At 39.9% G+C, this 15496-nt stretch overlaps 1 protein-coding gene across 15 annotated transcripts in view; it reads left to right on the top strand.

Moving 5' to 3' along the window:
• Window positions 1–15496, top strand: part of DLG2 (discs large MAGUK scaffold protein 2) — a 2140731-nt gene that overhangs the window by 1388710 nt on the left and 736525 nt on the right. The window lies entirely within an intron of this gene.

Here is a 15496-nt window from a genome sequence, read left to right as displayed (position 1 = left end):
GATGAACAAACTTCTCGGATCTTTTAGTAAACAAATACTCCAATTGATTTCTGTTACAAAGCCTAGAACATAAGTGTCAATAAATATCCAGTGAATTTTGCTGGGCTTCTAACAAGAACTGCAGCCAAAGTTTTGTGAGAGTGAAGATTGTCTGTATATAATAAAATGTGTGGTTTTGTAAAAGCATGGAACATGAGATAATAAGATCAGTCAGATCAGCAAGACTGGGATCAGCAATACCTGAAATATAACCATGATGATGGCCCAACCTCTTGACAACATAGTCTAGTTGGACAGGAGAGATTGGAGATGCAACAGGCCATAATATGGGTAAATAATTGACATTATGGAGGTCCAACAAAGCTTTGCAAGTGTCCCTTAGCTGGTGGGTAGAGCATAGTAATTAGGAAGGAAGAACAGATACAGAGCCATACAGAGAAAGAGTTTGAAGTAAGGAGAAGGGCTGCAAGGATAATGGCTAAAAGAACCAACAAATTTCTGAACTTGGGTTCTATAAGTAAAGCATGTGAAGCTCTTAGAAAAATATTTGGCACAAAGTAAGTGCTTGGTGAATACAATTGTTCTCAGTCTTAGACCTCAACTACCTGCAAGGGTCAAGCAAACAGATCCAGATCCAAAAACAAATAGAGCAATGGGGAAAAGAGAGCACATGGCCTTCCAAAGGGGGTGGCTGCCACTCAGCTCCAGCGGGCTAGTACCAAGGGGAAATGGAGCCATGTGTTGTCAAACCATCCAAGTTTCTAATAGAAATCAGAACTTTGAATTTTTATGTAAAAGTCTACAATTTTTAAACACAGACAACTAATTTTCAAAAGTTCAAATGCTGTGAGTGCCAAACAAAGCACTTCTGGTGCAGAGGCTGCCCTTCGAGAGATGTCTGCCTCACAGGGGCTGAAGGACCTGAGCAGGGCCTGTGAGCTGGGACTCAGCCACAGGGGAGCGGATGCTAGAACTGGAGTACGAGGTGGGGCCTTGATTACAGGAACAAGTGATGGAAACTGGGACACGGGGTCAGGACAAGAATAACGGCAAGCTTGATTTAATGCTGAGTCACCTGAACTACTGAACTAGGAGTTTTTAAATCTCTCTGATTGAGAGTTGTTTGGGGTCAGACCAGAAATGGGATTAAGCTTGCTGGTAGGAACCAAGTGTCCCCAGCTGTGAAAAGTAAGTAAGGACTCTGTTAGAAGAAAGCAAAGCAATGCATTAAGGATACAGAGTGTCCAATACTCTATCTTTCACCCTTTTGACCTTCTTTTACTTATTAAACATTTATATGGAGATTACTGTATACCTGACATTGTTTTAAGTACTAACAGATATTAATTCATTTAATCCTTGTAATAACCCTATGAGGTAGTTACTATTAATTTCTCCATTTTACAAATGAGGAATCTGAGTCATAAAGAAGTTAAGTAACTTTCTCAAGTTTGCATAGAAGGAGATGAAGCCAACAATGGACCTAGACAGCCTGACTGTAGGGTTGAGATCTTAATGCCGGTTGTGCTCCTTTCCTCCTTCCCTCTCTTGTTTTCTGCCTCTGAGCTTAGACACAAAGCTTGCTTCCTTATTCCATTGCTATCTGTAGCTTTGGGTGGAAGACTACTTGTCACAGAGGCTTCAGTTCCCTTGGGACAGAGATCCATGTCTTTATTTAGGAATCCAATATCTTTAGCATAATAGATCTCTTTACTGTATTCATTGGCAAAGCAAATGAGTAGTGATTTGAAGAAGCAGACATGGAGCACAGGAATTTAATTTTATAAGTAGGACTGCTTTCTTGTGGTATATCTATATTATTTCAAAGCCTTCTATTAAGGTTTTTGTGGCTTAACTGCCAGATACCCTCATGCACAAATCATTTATCAATAGAATCTAAGGGTTTTGTACAGATATGCTCAGTTGATATCCCAACTAATTAGCTAATAAGATTAGCCTCATAAATTAAGTTAATCAAATTGCTCCCAGTCTCTTAAATATCAACTTTGTGTCTGACTTTGAGTTCTTCAAAGAATTTTTTTTTCTATCTCCAACTCTTTTCTGTTGAATATAACCCTCTTTGAGCCTTCTCTTAAGAGTTAGAATCTAGTTTTGCTGAGCAACTTTGCATGGTGAAACTTTGCATGGTAGTGTGTTCTTGGGTGATTCACTCAATCTTTCTGGACCTAAATTAATCTAGAAGACAGGAAAAATATAACACCTACTTCATAGGTGGTTAGTTGTGGGAATGAGGTTATGTATGCAAAATGATGCTTTGTTAATTTTGGTTGGTAGGGATTTATGTATTGTTTTAGTTGATAAACACTTATGAAATAACACACAGGTTAGGCCCCAAGAGAATGGTAAATGTTAATATCTTCAACCATATAGGAGAAACACAAGTACATTATTTAGTACACAGACAGTAATGTAGATATGCTTTGGGTATTAGCATCGGCCCAACTCTTCCCTTTTTCCTGACTCACTGGGTAACCTTGAACAAATCATTGCTCCCTCTGCAGTCTATTTTCTCATTCCCCAGTGTTCCATACTTTGTTTTCCTCTTTTATTTCTCATGTTCTAGTTGTTCGCATAATTTCAGCTCTATTAATGAAAAAATGATTTTAGAGCTCCCCAGAGCTTTTCAGTCATGTTGCGTAAGAACACTCCCTCCTTTAAAAATATTACCTAAATGACAAATTTCAACTTATATATTGATTCCTCCTGAAAAATAATTTCATTACAAGTAAACGTATTAATTCTGCCAATGAGCAATTTTGATTTAGAAATATATGGTCCTTGTGGAAATGCTCCCTTGGCATACCTGCAAACAGCAATTGGATAACTAGAGGAAATCTGTGGTCAAAGGAAATTTTTAACTGTCTAAAAAGGATACAACAGCTATTTAAAGAGATTTCTGCTTTTTTTAAGGAAGGTAAGTTAAGGGACATTAGAGTGTTTAAAGTGTCTGCCATTAACAAAGGGGTCACTGAAGTTCTTACACATGAATACTTCAAATTAACTCATTCGTGTATGATGTCATACAAGACAGCTACATACCAGGGTTGGGTAGACCCTCTCTGTTCACAGTCAGTCTCTCATTAAGAGCAGGTATCCCCTATATCATGATGTTTTCATTAGGAAGTCTGTTAGGGGGTGGGACAGTACTAACCAGAGTTTGTCATTTTCATTATGATGGCTGAAGCAGAAGAGGACAAGCCCAGGACACAAGTGCTCTAGGAAAAGCAAGGAGGAAAAAAGAAGTCCATTTTATTATTTTCCCCAGATAGCTGATTTTAATAGTTGTTGATAAGCTTATTTTATTTTATTATTTTAAATTTGTAACATTTTATTTTTTTATTATTGAATTTATTGGGGTGACATTGGTTAACAAAAACATACAAGTTTCAAGGGTACAACTCAGCAAAACATTATCTGCATACTGCATTGTGTGCCCATCACCCCAAGCAAAGTCTCTTTCCCTCTTCGTCCCCCCCCCTGCAGTGGTGCACCCCCCACCCCACCCCCCTGCAGTGGTGCACCCCCCACCCCATCCTCCTGCAGTGGTGCACCCCCCACCCCACCCCCTTACAGTGGTGCACCCCCCACCCCATCCTCCTGCAGTGGTGCACCCCCCACCCCACCCCCCTGCAGTGGTGCACCCCCCACCCCATCCTCCTGCAGTGGTGCACCCCCCACCCCACCCCCCTGCAGTGGTGCACCCCCCACCCCATCCTCCTGCAGTGGTGCACCCCCCACCCCACCCTCCTGCAGTGGTGCACCTTTCCACCCCACCCCCTGCAGTGGTGCACCCCCCACCCCACCCCCCTGCAGTGGTGCATCCCCCACCCCACCCCCTTACAGTGGTGCACCCCCCACCCCACCCCCCTGCAGTGGTGCACCTTCCCACCCCACCCCCTTACAGTGGTGCACCCCCCACCCCACCCTCCTGCAGTGGTGCACCTTTCCACCCCACCCCCTGCAGTGGTGCACCTTTCCACCCCACCCCCTGCAGTGGTGCACCCTCCACCCCACCCCCTGCAGTGGTGCACCCCCCACCCCACCCCCTGCAGTGGTGCACCTTCCCACCCCACCCCCTGCAGTGGTGCACCCCCCACCCCACCCCCTGCAGTGGTGCACCCCCCACCCCACCCCCCTGCAGTGGTGCACCCTCCACCCCACCCCCTGCAGTGGTGCACCCTCCACCCCACCCCCTGCAGTGGTGCACCTTCCCACCCCACCCCCCTGCAGTGGTGCACCTCCACCTATCCCCCACACTCTGTCATTTCCATTTTCCACTCAATCTTTTTATTCCTCTCCACTATATATTGAATATTGTTTTATGCAAGGTTGTAAAAACACTCTGTTCTTAGAACGAGTCGAGCCTGTGTGTGGTCTTTACATTCTGCTCCTTAAGGTTGACTTAGTGGAAAGAAGGCTGACACTCTCCTGACATACCTCTTCCGTCAGCCGGCCATTCAGGGTTCTATATTGAATACCACTCCAACAAATCCCATTCTTTCTGCTTTAGAAAAATAAAAGTAATGAAAGAGATGCTAGAATTTCTGTTCTCTCCATCCTTCTCTAGCTTTTGTTTCATAGTGGTATATTCGATTTGTTTTCTGGAAATATGCTGTAGAAAGTGGGGAAAACTTAAAAATCGTAAGCTTTAACTCCTGTTAAGTTTAGCTTGGAGTTAAAGGAATGCAAACCTCTCATTTTCAAATAAGATATCCTAGCTCAATTAATAAATGGTACAAGTTACTTACTGTTAATGTTACTCCTTGTAACAGCCCAATTTGGTATAAGACCAACAACCACAAATTCAGTGGCATAGAACAGTAAGTGTTTATTTCTCCCATAAGTGTTTGCTGGTTGGCCTGGTCAACTGTTTCAGGCTGTAGATTACCAGGTTGCTTGGGGCCTCTCTGCTTCACATATTTCAGGATGGGGCCTTGAGGGTGGCACAGTACCACTCAGAGTATGACCTTTTTATTATGATGGCTGAAGCACAGAAGGACAAGCCCAGGACATAATCATGGGTAAAGCCTCTGCTCACATCACACCCACTAACAACTCACTGACCAAAGCAAGTCATGTCAGCAAGCTCAAAATGGAGTAGCACATGAGTATTTGCTAAACTAGAAACTAATTTGTCACAGCAAATCCTTAAATAAAAGGGCCACGAATCTGTGTGTGTCCCATTTTAAGAAAAAAAGCAGGTACAAAGAAGTAATCTTACACTTTAAAAATATTAGTAGTCAAATGAAAATAAACAATGAAAACTTCAAACGGGGCCTGGATAAACTGATAGAGGGAGAGGGTGTCTGCTTTATTAAGGATGTCTATGTGAAAATAATGAGAAAAGAAAAGAACATCTTGAAGGTACTGGCAGTGTAATGACTTTACTTTCCTGTGAGACACTTGTCTGCAACCTTGTTTCCAGAAGTAAAAATAATAATGGAGACAAGGGAATTGTTCCAGAAATTCCAGAACTGTGGCTTGGAAAGCCTCCTGAGGAAGTGAGGAAAAGAGAGTAGGAGAGGAAAGAAGAGAAAAGAAGGAAGAGTTAGGTTACAAATAATATATGAGAGGGTCCTTACTAAAAGGCTTTTGCTAATTGAAACAAGTCAGTCAGAGAAAGATAAATACCGTAAGATTTCACTTATATGTGGAATCTAAAGAATAAAATCAGCAAATAAGCAAAATAGAAACAGACTCATAGATACAGAAGACTGATAGTTGACGGAGTGGGGGGAGGGTATTGGGGGAGCTAAGAGAAAGAGGTGAAGAGATAAAGAAGTACAAATTGGTAGTTACAGAATTCTCATGGGGATGTAAAGTACAGCAAAGGGAATATAGTCAATAGTATTGTAATAACTGTGTGCGGTGCCAGGTGTGCACTGGAAATTTTTTAAAGCATATAATTGTCTAACCACATTAAATGTGTCTAATACACATTAAACTAATATAAAATAATATTGAATGTAAACTGTAATTGAAAAGTAAAATTTATATTAAAAAATGAGAGAGTCCTTAGTACTATCACCTGTTTTATTTGCCAAGAAAATCATTTATATAGAAGTTCTTTGAAAACAATCACAGTATCTTTAGAACATTATCAGAGAGGTGTGTGTGTGTGTGTGTGTGTGTGTGTGTAGCAAGGTTTAAATGTTAAAAGTCATTGGAGGCAGAAACATGATTCTGGGGCAGAGACAAGAGAGTGGTCTAGGGCAGTGGTCCCCAAACCCCGGGCCGCAGACTAGTACCGGTCCATGGGCCATTTGGTACCAGTCCACAGAGAAAGAATAAATAACTTACATTATTTCCGTTTTATTTATATTTAAGTCTGAACAATGTTTTATTTATTTATTTATTTATTTATTTATTTATTTTTATTTAATTTTTTTTTTGTATTTTTCTGAAGCTGGAAACGGGGAGGCAGTCAGACAGACTCCTGCATGCGCCCGACAGGGATCCACCTGGCACACCCACCAGGGGGCAATGCTCTGTCCATCCGGGGCGTCGCTCTATTGTGACCAGAGCCACTCTAACACCTGAGGCAGAGGCCATGGAGCCATCCCCAGTGCCCGGGCCATCTTTGCTCCAATGGAGCTTTGGCTGCAGGAGGGGAAGAGAGAGACAGAGAGGAAGGAGAGGGGGAGGGGTGGAGAAGTAGATGGGCACTTCTCCTGTGTGCCCTGGCCAGGAATCGAACCCGGGACTTCTGCACACCAGGCCGACGCTCTACCACTGAGCCAACCAGCCAGGGCATGATGTTTTATTTTAAAAAATTACCAGATTCCCTCTGTTATATCGTCTAAGACTCACTCTTTTTTTTTTTAATAATTTTATTTTTTTAATGGGGCGACATCAATAAATCAGGATACATATATTCAAAGATAACAAGTCCAGGTTATCTTGTCGTTCAATTATGTTGCATACCCATCACCCAAAGTCAGATTGTCCTCTGTCACCTTCTATCTAGTTTTCTTTGTGCATCTCTCCTTCCCCCTTTCCCTCTCCCTTTCCCCCCTCCCACCCCGTAACCACCACACTCTTATCAATTAAGACTCACTATTGATGCTTGTCTTGGTCACATGATACATTTATCTGTCCCACCCTAAAGGCCGGTCCGTGAAAATATTTTCTGACATTACACTGGTCCGTGTCCCAAAAAACGTTGGGGACCACTGGTCTAGGGTATGAAATGGTCAAAGGAAAGTTGATAATGTGAATGATATTTGGTAGGAAAAGAGGGGGATGAGGGAAAAGAAAGGATGACACAGGCTCAGGGACAAGAAGAAGCACTGAGGATCATCTGGGAACTAAAGAATGGGCATGACTTTTAAGAGCTGTTGTTAATCAGGATTTAAATGGCATTTCTGATTGATGCCAGCAGCAGGAAGCTGAGGGTAAGAGTTCTCTGAGGAAGAAGTTGCTATGTTCTGGAAGTGGGATGACCAAGCACTTGATCATCGAAGTGGACAGTTAGGTATTAATTTTTTAAGTCACGTTGTGCATTAACAGACCCTTGTGATGTAGGCTGCTGCTCACTTTTAATTGACTAGTTTTCCAGAATGATTCATGAAGGAAGAGGAAACAGAATTATTCTCGTTTCTTTGAACCATCCAGCAGTGATTAATAATGTCAAGATACTATGGAAGAATTTGCTGAATTTAGTACCTTTATTCTTCAGCACAAAGTTTGTGTTTTTTTGTAGTTTTTCCCATGAACACTGTTAAAACTATATTGTTGATGTTTTTTATCTGTTGAGAATGTATTATAATCCAGAAATAAAAAACCCTTAACTGCCAGAAAAACAGCTTAATTTTGGCTTAACTATGCCCATGAGGCAAGAGGGATTCAGCAATAGAGGCAAAGCCATCAATATTTATTCCAGAGTCAAACCTGGCCAATCTAAGTCCATTCCTCAGCTGCCACAGTCAGCAGATTCTGTATGCCTCCACTTATTACATTGCTCTAAAAGGCAAAAGATGGAACATAAGAGTGCTTATCAAATATTAATGTGTATAAAATGCAGATTCTAATTCTGGGGGGCAGGTCTGTGATGGGACCTGCCAGCCTGCATTTCTAATAAACTCCAGGTGAGGCTGATGCTCATTTGTACACCACAGTTTGAGTAACAAGATAGCCAGAGGAGAAAGACTAGGCTTCAGAATCAGGAGCACTAAGTTCTAAGCCCACCTCTGCCAGTCAGTACTTGGGTGAGTTTTGGGTAAGTCAAATTATTTAGCTCAACCTCTGTTTTATTGTGTGTAAAATGGGGGTAATAATATTTGACTTGCAGGGATTGTTATGAGTACTCTTCCTAGTATGTAGAAGGTGCTTAAGAAATGTTCGTTATAAGAGTGGGGAAGGAGTGTCGTGTCCCTTTTATAAAATAAAACACACTTTGACTTAATTTTGAACTGCTGAGATAAGAATGCTGAGGCCATAGCAATATCAGAGAGAGGGCAAATCGCAATACTGTGGGTCCATGGGCCTTTCCACATCTGGTCTTTGCTTCTGGAAATGTGGTGCTTGACTAGCAGCGTCATTATTATCTGGGAGGTTGTGAGCATAGTCTCTAAGGTCCCATTCAAGACCTCCTGAATCAGAATACTAAATCATAAACAAAGAGCCCAGCTATATGCATGTGTATTCAGGTTGGAGAAACATTGGTCAATATGACTGAAACTTTTTCTCAGTTTGAATCCTGCTATGTCTGTTCTTTCACTAGGTCTTTCGGCCTGACCTTGTGGTAGGTCCCCTTTTCACTCTTTCACCTTAAACATATGCTTATTTATAGGAAAAAAGGATCAATTCAAACTCAACAAATTTTCACTTAATGATGAGCTACTCCTATATTGTGCTGGCTTCTAGATTCATACTCTCCAAGACAGTGTTTGTAAGCCTCCCACCTTAGGTTCTTAAATTAAGGACTAGTTGTTTAAATTTAACTAAAATAATATAAAACTAAGATTCAGCTTCTCTCTTGTACTAGCCATATTTTAATTGCCTAGTAGCCACTTTGGCTAATGGGTACAATATTAAACTGTGCAGATGTAGAATGTGTTCATCATTCCAGAACATTCTATTAGACAGAACTGTTCTAGATAATAAATAATAAAAATAGGGGAAAAAAGCTAATATTTATTGAGAAATGACTATATTCTTAATATAACTCAATTTATGGAAATATATATTACCTAATTAATCATTAAAATTATTTTTACAACTTTTGTGAGTTGGTTTCATTTTGTTCTATTTAGAGTTGAGTGTTTTCATATTTTCTAAATAGTCACCACTCTGTTCAAAAACAGTAGGAATGCTCATGTGAAAGACATGGTCCCTGTCCTCATGGCCCTTAAGCTTACTAACTTGTAAGTTTCTTATATATAACACACATGGAGGCAAATGCAAGCAATTATTGAAAGCATTTTTAAAGGTTCAGTGATTCCTCATTATTTTCTGTAAAATTATAAAACTTCTATTTACTGAAAAGACTCTTAAATTTTTTTTTTAAGTTAGTAAAAGACCTGACCTACTTACCCATTCACAAGCCTCCTTTAATCTTTTTTCCCGTGGCACCCTTATAGAGGGCAGTTAGCAGGCTACTCTACTCATAACTCCCCATCTGCTGGGAAGCCCCCATATGTAAGCTTGTTATTATTGGACTAAGGTGGGAGTCAATGGGAAAATAAAACAGTTGTTTGAGTGGGGAATGTGATTGATGTGTGCGATTCACCACAGAGGCCCTTTTTTTCTGGTAATGATTCCTCTGACAGCACATGTGTGCCTTGTGCATACTTGGGCAAAGAAGTCACTAATTCCAAGGAGCTCAGCCTGGCAGAGCAGGTTGAGAAAAAGGAAAATAATTCTGAAAAGAATATTTGTATAGTTTCTTTATAGCAATGCTGCTTAAGATGCTATCTGTGAACTGGTAGCATCGGGTCCCTCCAGGAGGATTAGTAGCATTGCAGAATCTCCAACTCTCCCCCGATCGATAGCACCAGAATCTGAGTGTGCAGCCAAGGAATCTATGTTTTTACAAGCACTGCAGGTGATTGTTGTACACACTAAAGTTTGAGAGATGCTTATGGAAATCCAGAGAAGCTTCTGGATGCCGAATTGAAGTGGGGTGCAAGATAGGGTAGGAAATACTGCATACAGGAAGGACAAACTAGAACTATAGTGCAGTGGTAACACATTTATTATTAATCTGAGTCAGCATTTTATTCTAGAGTTGTTGCCTTTGTTGTTGTTTAAATCACATGGGATGCTTTTAAAAACATTGAATTTCATAGTCTAGTGGAGTCTACAGGCTAATGTATAAGAAGCAAAAGGTAGTAAAACATCCCTTGCCTATCTCTGCCTGGTTCATCCTTAAACATTGCAAAGGGTTCAGCTTGAATGGTGGTTCTCTGGGAAACTGAAGTTAGGTATAATGCTCCTGTTGTGTGCTTCCAGTACAGGCTCTTCTTCTCCTTAGAAGTTACCACATTGCACTATTTCTTTGATGGCTGATATTTCTTTCCACAGTATAAACTCTGTAAGCACAGGAAATAAATTGATTATCTTTCCCACCATTGTTACCTCTATACCCCAGCACGTGTTTGTTTGTTTGTTTTTTGTTTGTTTGTTTTTTTGCTTGGCTGGCTGGCTAAATAAACAGAGAACTGAATAAATAAATTTACTGTTTTAAGGGACTGTCCTAGCTGTGATAACCAAAGCTGTTTCTAGCTATTGTTAAACACCCCTCAGGGAGAATAATCACCCCTGGTTAAAAATATTGGGCTAAGAAAACTAACCCACCAACTTCCAACTTCTTATTCACAAACTGGGTAATACATGGCTTCAATCTTACTGACCAAAAGAGAATATGCCTTGAAAACCATTACTCCATAAATTAGGTAAGATATACACATACACTGCTCATGAAAATTAGAGGATATTTTATCGCCTAATTGTGAAGGAAAGATGTGAGGAAACTACATTAAGGAAATATACTATAAGGAACCATCCCATTTGAGAAATCAGGAAAAGGTAGAATTTTAGTTAACTCTTGAAAAATAAGTAAGGTGCTTCCAAGTAGAGTCAGGAGAAGTCATTCCAGGAAAAGGGAACTCTATGTGCAAAGGTCAGGGGCCTGGAAACTCACATGTTCTAATATCTTTGTGGCGGAAGGATAGAGAGGTAGCGTGATGTTGGGAAGGGTAGGATTGAGTCTGATTGTGAAGATCTTGTTTGCTTGATGGGGGATTTGGACTTTATCCTGTGGGCATTGCCAGTAGTATCATCTTCTCATATTTTGGGGAATTTATAGACATGCTTTTTCATTACTAGGTACTTTTTTGTGCCCACTCTGTAGTAGGTACCCTAAGTATATGTTGAATAAAGAAAGCCAAGAAACAATAGTGATCACTAAACATCAATAGATTGCAAGCTTTTCTTGAGCCTTTTGTATACTTTCTTATCTTTTTGCTTTTGTTCATTCTGTTCCATTAGCCCAGAATGTCTTTTCCTCCATACCCATCTTTTTAAGATTTCATTAAACTACCACCTCTATCAAGAATCCCTCATCATTTATTCTAGGCAAAATTAAGGTCTCCTTTCTCCTTGATTTTTATTGTATTTAACTCACACAAAGTTGCCTGTTTTAGTGGAAAGAGGGTAGACTTTGGGCTTCTTTGATTCTACCATTTACTAGCTGGGTAACCTTAGAAAATTATCTTCTCTGATTCTATTCCCTCATCTATAAGTAGAGTAATAACTGTCTTTCATCACATACTAATTAGTACATATGTTCAGTTACATATAGCAGAGACCAAAATAACAGTGCTTTTGTGGGATAGAAATGTATTTCTCTCACATGTGACAGTCCATGTGTGTTGTCCAGAAATGGAATATTCGTTCAGCTCCACAAAGTTTTAAAGAGACCCACCCACACACCTTATCTTCTTGCTTTTCCACCTTGGATGTTGCCCTTGTGTGTGTAGTACCACGATGACATACCAAGGAGTAGGTTAGAAGAACGACAAAGAGATGAACACCATTTCTTCCTTTAAAATACAAGTTTTGCTTATATCCCAAGAGATAGAACTTAAGCACAAACCCACACCTAGGAGAGAGATATAAATGCTGAGTGAAGGATTAAGAGATCACTGGTTGGAAGCATAAAAATTATATTTAGATATTGTTTGACTCATTGATGTTCAACAAATGTCCATTGTTACTGTGCTGAATTAGTACTTACCATATTATTTCTTGTTTAGTAATAGTTCTTTACATTTTATATTTGCTTAAAAAAAAAGTTGTATTTAGCTTATCTTTGAATTCCAGGAAGGATTTAGCTCAGATTCATGCACATAGAAGGATTCTAATTTGTTATAATTGTATTCAGTTGCATTAGTCAAATTTAGCTGTGTTACTGGAGTAAGTTTTAATGTGGAAAGGTAATTTATCGGGTAAAATGTGTGTGTTTCAGTTTGAGTCACATGACCATATGGATTAAGGTGCATCCTGCTACCCAAGGGGGGAGGTGCTCAGTTTATTGGCTTGATTTGCAAAATGTAACACAGGCTTATATGCATAACTACTCGTTTAAAAGTATGATGCTTTTAAAGTGCTTTTTCTTTAAAATACAGAAAATATAAGCAGTTATATATGATAAAAATTCATGATTATCTGGTGAGATCAAATAGAAGGAATAGAAAGAAAGAGAGATAATTGAGTGAAAAGCAAAATCAGCAAAAGAAATGAGAACAGAGTAATAAAGAGAAATGCCTTAAAACTTTACATTGTCTTCCCTCAATTTTTAGAGTATTACAGTTGGAATGAAGCTAATAACCCTACTTCACACGTATTTTAAAAAGCAGAAATACTAAAATATCATTTTCCTAGGGTCTCAAGAATTTTATGTGATACTTAGAGTATTTTATACTCTCTTGTTAAATTTTGTTGAGCTTTTAAATTGACTTTTCTACACTGAAATATTTTAGGAACCGATTCTTGGGGAATGACTATCATTACATATTCTCTGGGAAATTGCTCAGACACCTTGTTTCTTTTGTGACTATTCCAATATAAACCCTTCCTTTGGTGCCCACACATCATTATTTGAACTCATTCCAAGACTGATTGTCTTTATTTTTGAGAAGTGTGTGATATAGACAGTGGAAATTACTCTGGCTTTGTTGTCTGGTGGGCATGCACTTATATTCTTCTTGGTTCACTAACTATTCCTTATAATACTCGGCAAATAACTTAAAAATTCTGTACTTCAGTTTTTTTCTCCCATAAGGTGGGATAAAATTGCCTACCTCATGGGTCCATTTATGAAATAAAGTCATGAATAAGAAGCACTAATACAGAATCTGGAATACGGCCCTCAGTTACCTCTGATCTCTGATTTTTTTTTTTTTTTTGAAGATACCTATTGGGCTAACAAATGTGTTACAAGTGTGTTAGGCTTGCTCACTTGTGCTTTGCCTGATTGGTGCATGAGAGAGGGCAGCACCATGTGTGTATAGCCTATGTAATGCTGCAGGTGCTTGCCCTCAGGTGGAGGATGACTGTAAATTGTGGATTCCCTGCTGCCATTGGGAGGGGCCATTGTTTGCTGAAGAAGGGGTCCCGCCCCACCCAGCCTTTTCTTCTGGTGAGTCTGGAGAAAGAGGGAAAAACAGTTTTGACCTGCCTGCTTGCTGGTCTGATTTTATGAGACTTTAATAAACAAGATGGTCTACCATCTTCTGGCTCCACAGTTCCTTCACCATCTGCCTGAATCCAATGGGAACCTGCTGGCCATGGCCACTGGCCTTAAAATATTCATTTAAAAAATAATTAACATTTTGAGCAACAACAACAAAAACTTCTTGATGATTTGGTTTTCAAAAGACCCAAGTGATTCATTCTCCTATGACAATAGGATCAAAAACAAATAGGCTTTGTCCCACCCCCATTCATGCTGGGAGCTCTCTGCAATGTGGCTTTCAACAGTTAATGTCCCCTAGTGTCTTCCCTTTAATATATATGTCATATTTCAGGCCTCATTTATTTCCCAAAGTTATCAAATAGAAGGTCCAGGTTTCTGTATTTGAATAACAGGATGAACTTTTATGAGCTTTTCCTTTGGTGAAAAAGCATAGTTGCTGCTGCAGGAGCAGCCATAGCCCCATGTTTTGATTATCCTGATTTCCACAAAGTGCTCCAAATGATGTTTTGCCCAGGGGCGTTTATTTTGAAAACTCGGGGAGCATAAAACTCAAAGAATGGCAGTCTAATGAGGTGTCCCTTGAAGGAAAACTGTTCATGAAATAACAAAGCCAGATAGGTCAACCAGCATGCAGAGAGGAGCAAAGGAGCTATAGCCCATCATAATCAGTTTAAAGCCATTCTCAGGGAATTGTTCACTGGTTTTTAACTGCATTGCTAATACTTTCCCTGATGCCCTGAAGCAGTGGTTCTCAACCTTAGATTCACATTTTATCCATTCTGTGCCTTAAAAGTACTGATGTCTGGACTCCAGGAGCAGAAATTCCTTCTTAATGGGCCTGACTGTAGCCCGGGCATAGAAAATGGACGTTTAAAACCTCCCCTGGTGATTATTTTAATGCAACCAAAGTTGAGAACAAATGACTTAGAGCTATAAAGTGGAAAGAGTTTGATCTCTTTGATTTGGAAGTATAAAATTAGATGCCAGCATACATTGCTTATTATTTTGAGGGAATAGCACAGTGTGGGCTGTATCATAAATCATCAAGATTGTTAAAGCATCTAGTCTTTCTAACCCATTGTGATTCTCGAAAAGGCTTCCAATGGAAACGATTGGTTTTGTGAATTCATTATAGGTAATAAACTGAACTTGTCCCCTGTTAACTTAGTAACATACAGCCACTGCTAGCAAAGCTGTCTGTGCAAGGCACATGACCCCAGGTTCAGACATGATCAAGTTAACGAAATGCCCCCCCAAGGCTATTCTGCTGACACATGTCACCCTTTATGAGTTGTAAATGGGTAATTAAAAAGGGAGGCATGACCTGTGCTTGAGCAGTTTGGCCCAAGGGTCCCTACAAGATTGAGAAAAGAGATTTGCAGGCCAGAATATTGCTGAAAGCTGATCTGAGTTGACCTTTAGGTAGGTCATTGTAGTAACCAGGGGTTCAGTGTAATTAGAAACAATTAATCAAATATCAAGGCTCTCCCCAAATCTTTCAGGAACTTTCCCTGACAATCATCATATCACTGAGTTTGCCGTTCCCTTAATCCCTATTGCTCTTCATTTTACGAACGACAGTAGCCAAAAGTTTTATTTGTATATTTAATGAAAACATTACTTAATAAATGTTTGCTTTCATAGCAAAATGATCTGGTTCTGTTAAAATGGAACATGATATCGGCATGGCCAAAAGCATGGCCTTGGGGGGATAACAGAAGTGGCTCTTGAATTTGAATATCAAAACTGCCACTATATTAGCTGTGTGAACTTGGG

The sequence above is a fragment of the Saccopteryx leptura genome, chromosome 1 (genome assembly GCF_036850995.1).
Source record: "Saccopteryx leptura isolate mSacLep1 chromosome 1, mSacLep1_pri_phased_curated, whole genome shotgun sequence".
Classification (NCBI taxonomy): Eukaryota; Metazoa; Chordata; class Mammalia; order Chiroptera; family Emballonuridae; genus Saccopteryx; species Saccopteryx leptura.
The sequence above is the reverse complement of the archived record's forward strand: the minus strand, read 5'-3'. Positions and strand labels throughout refer to the sequence as shown.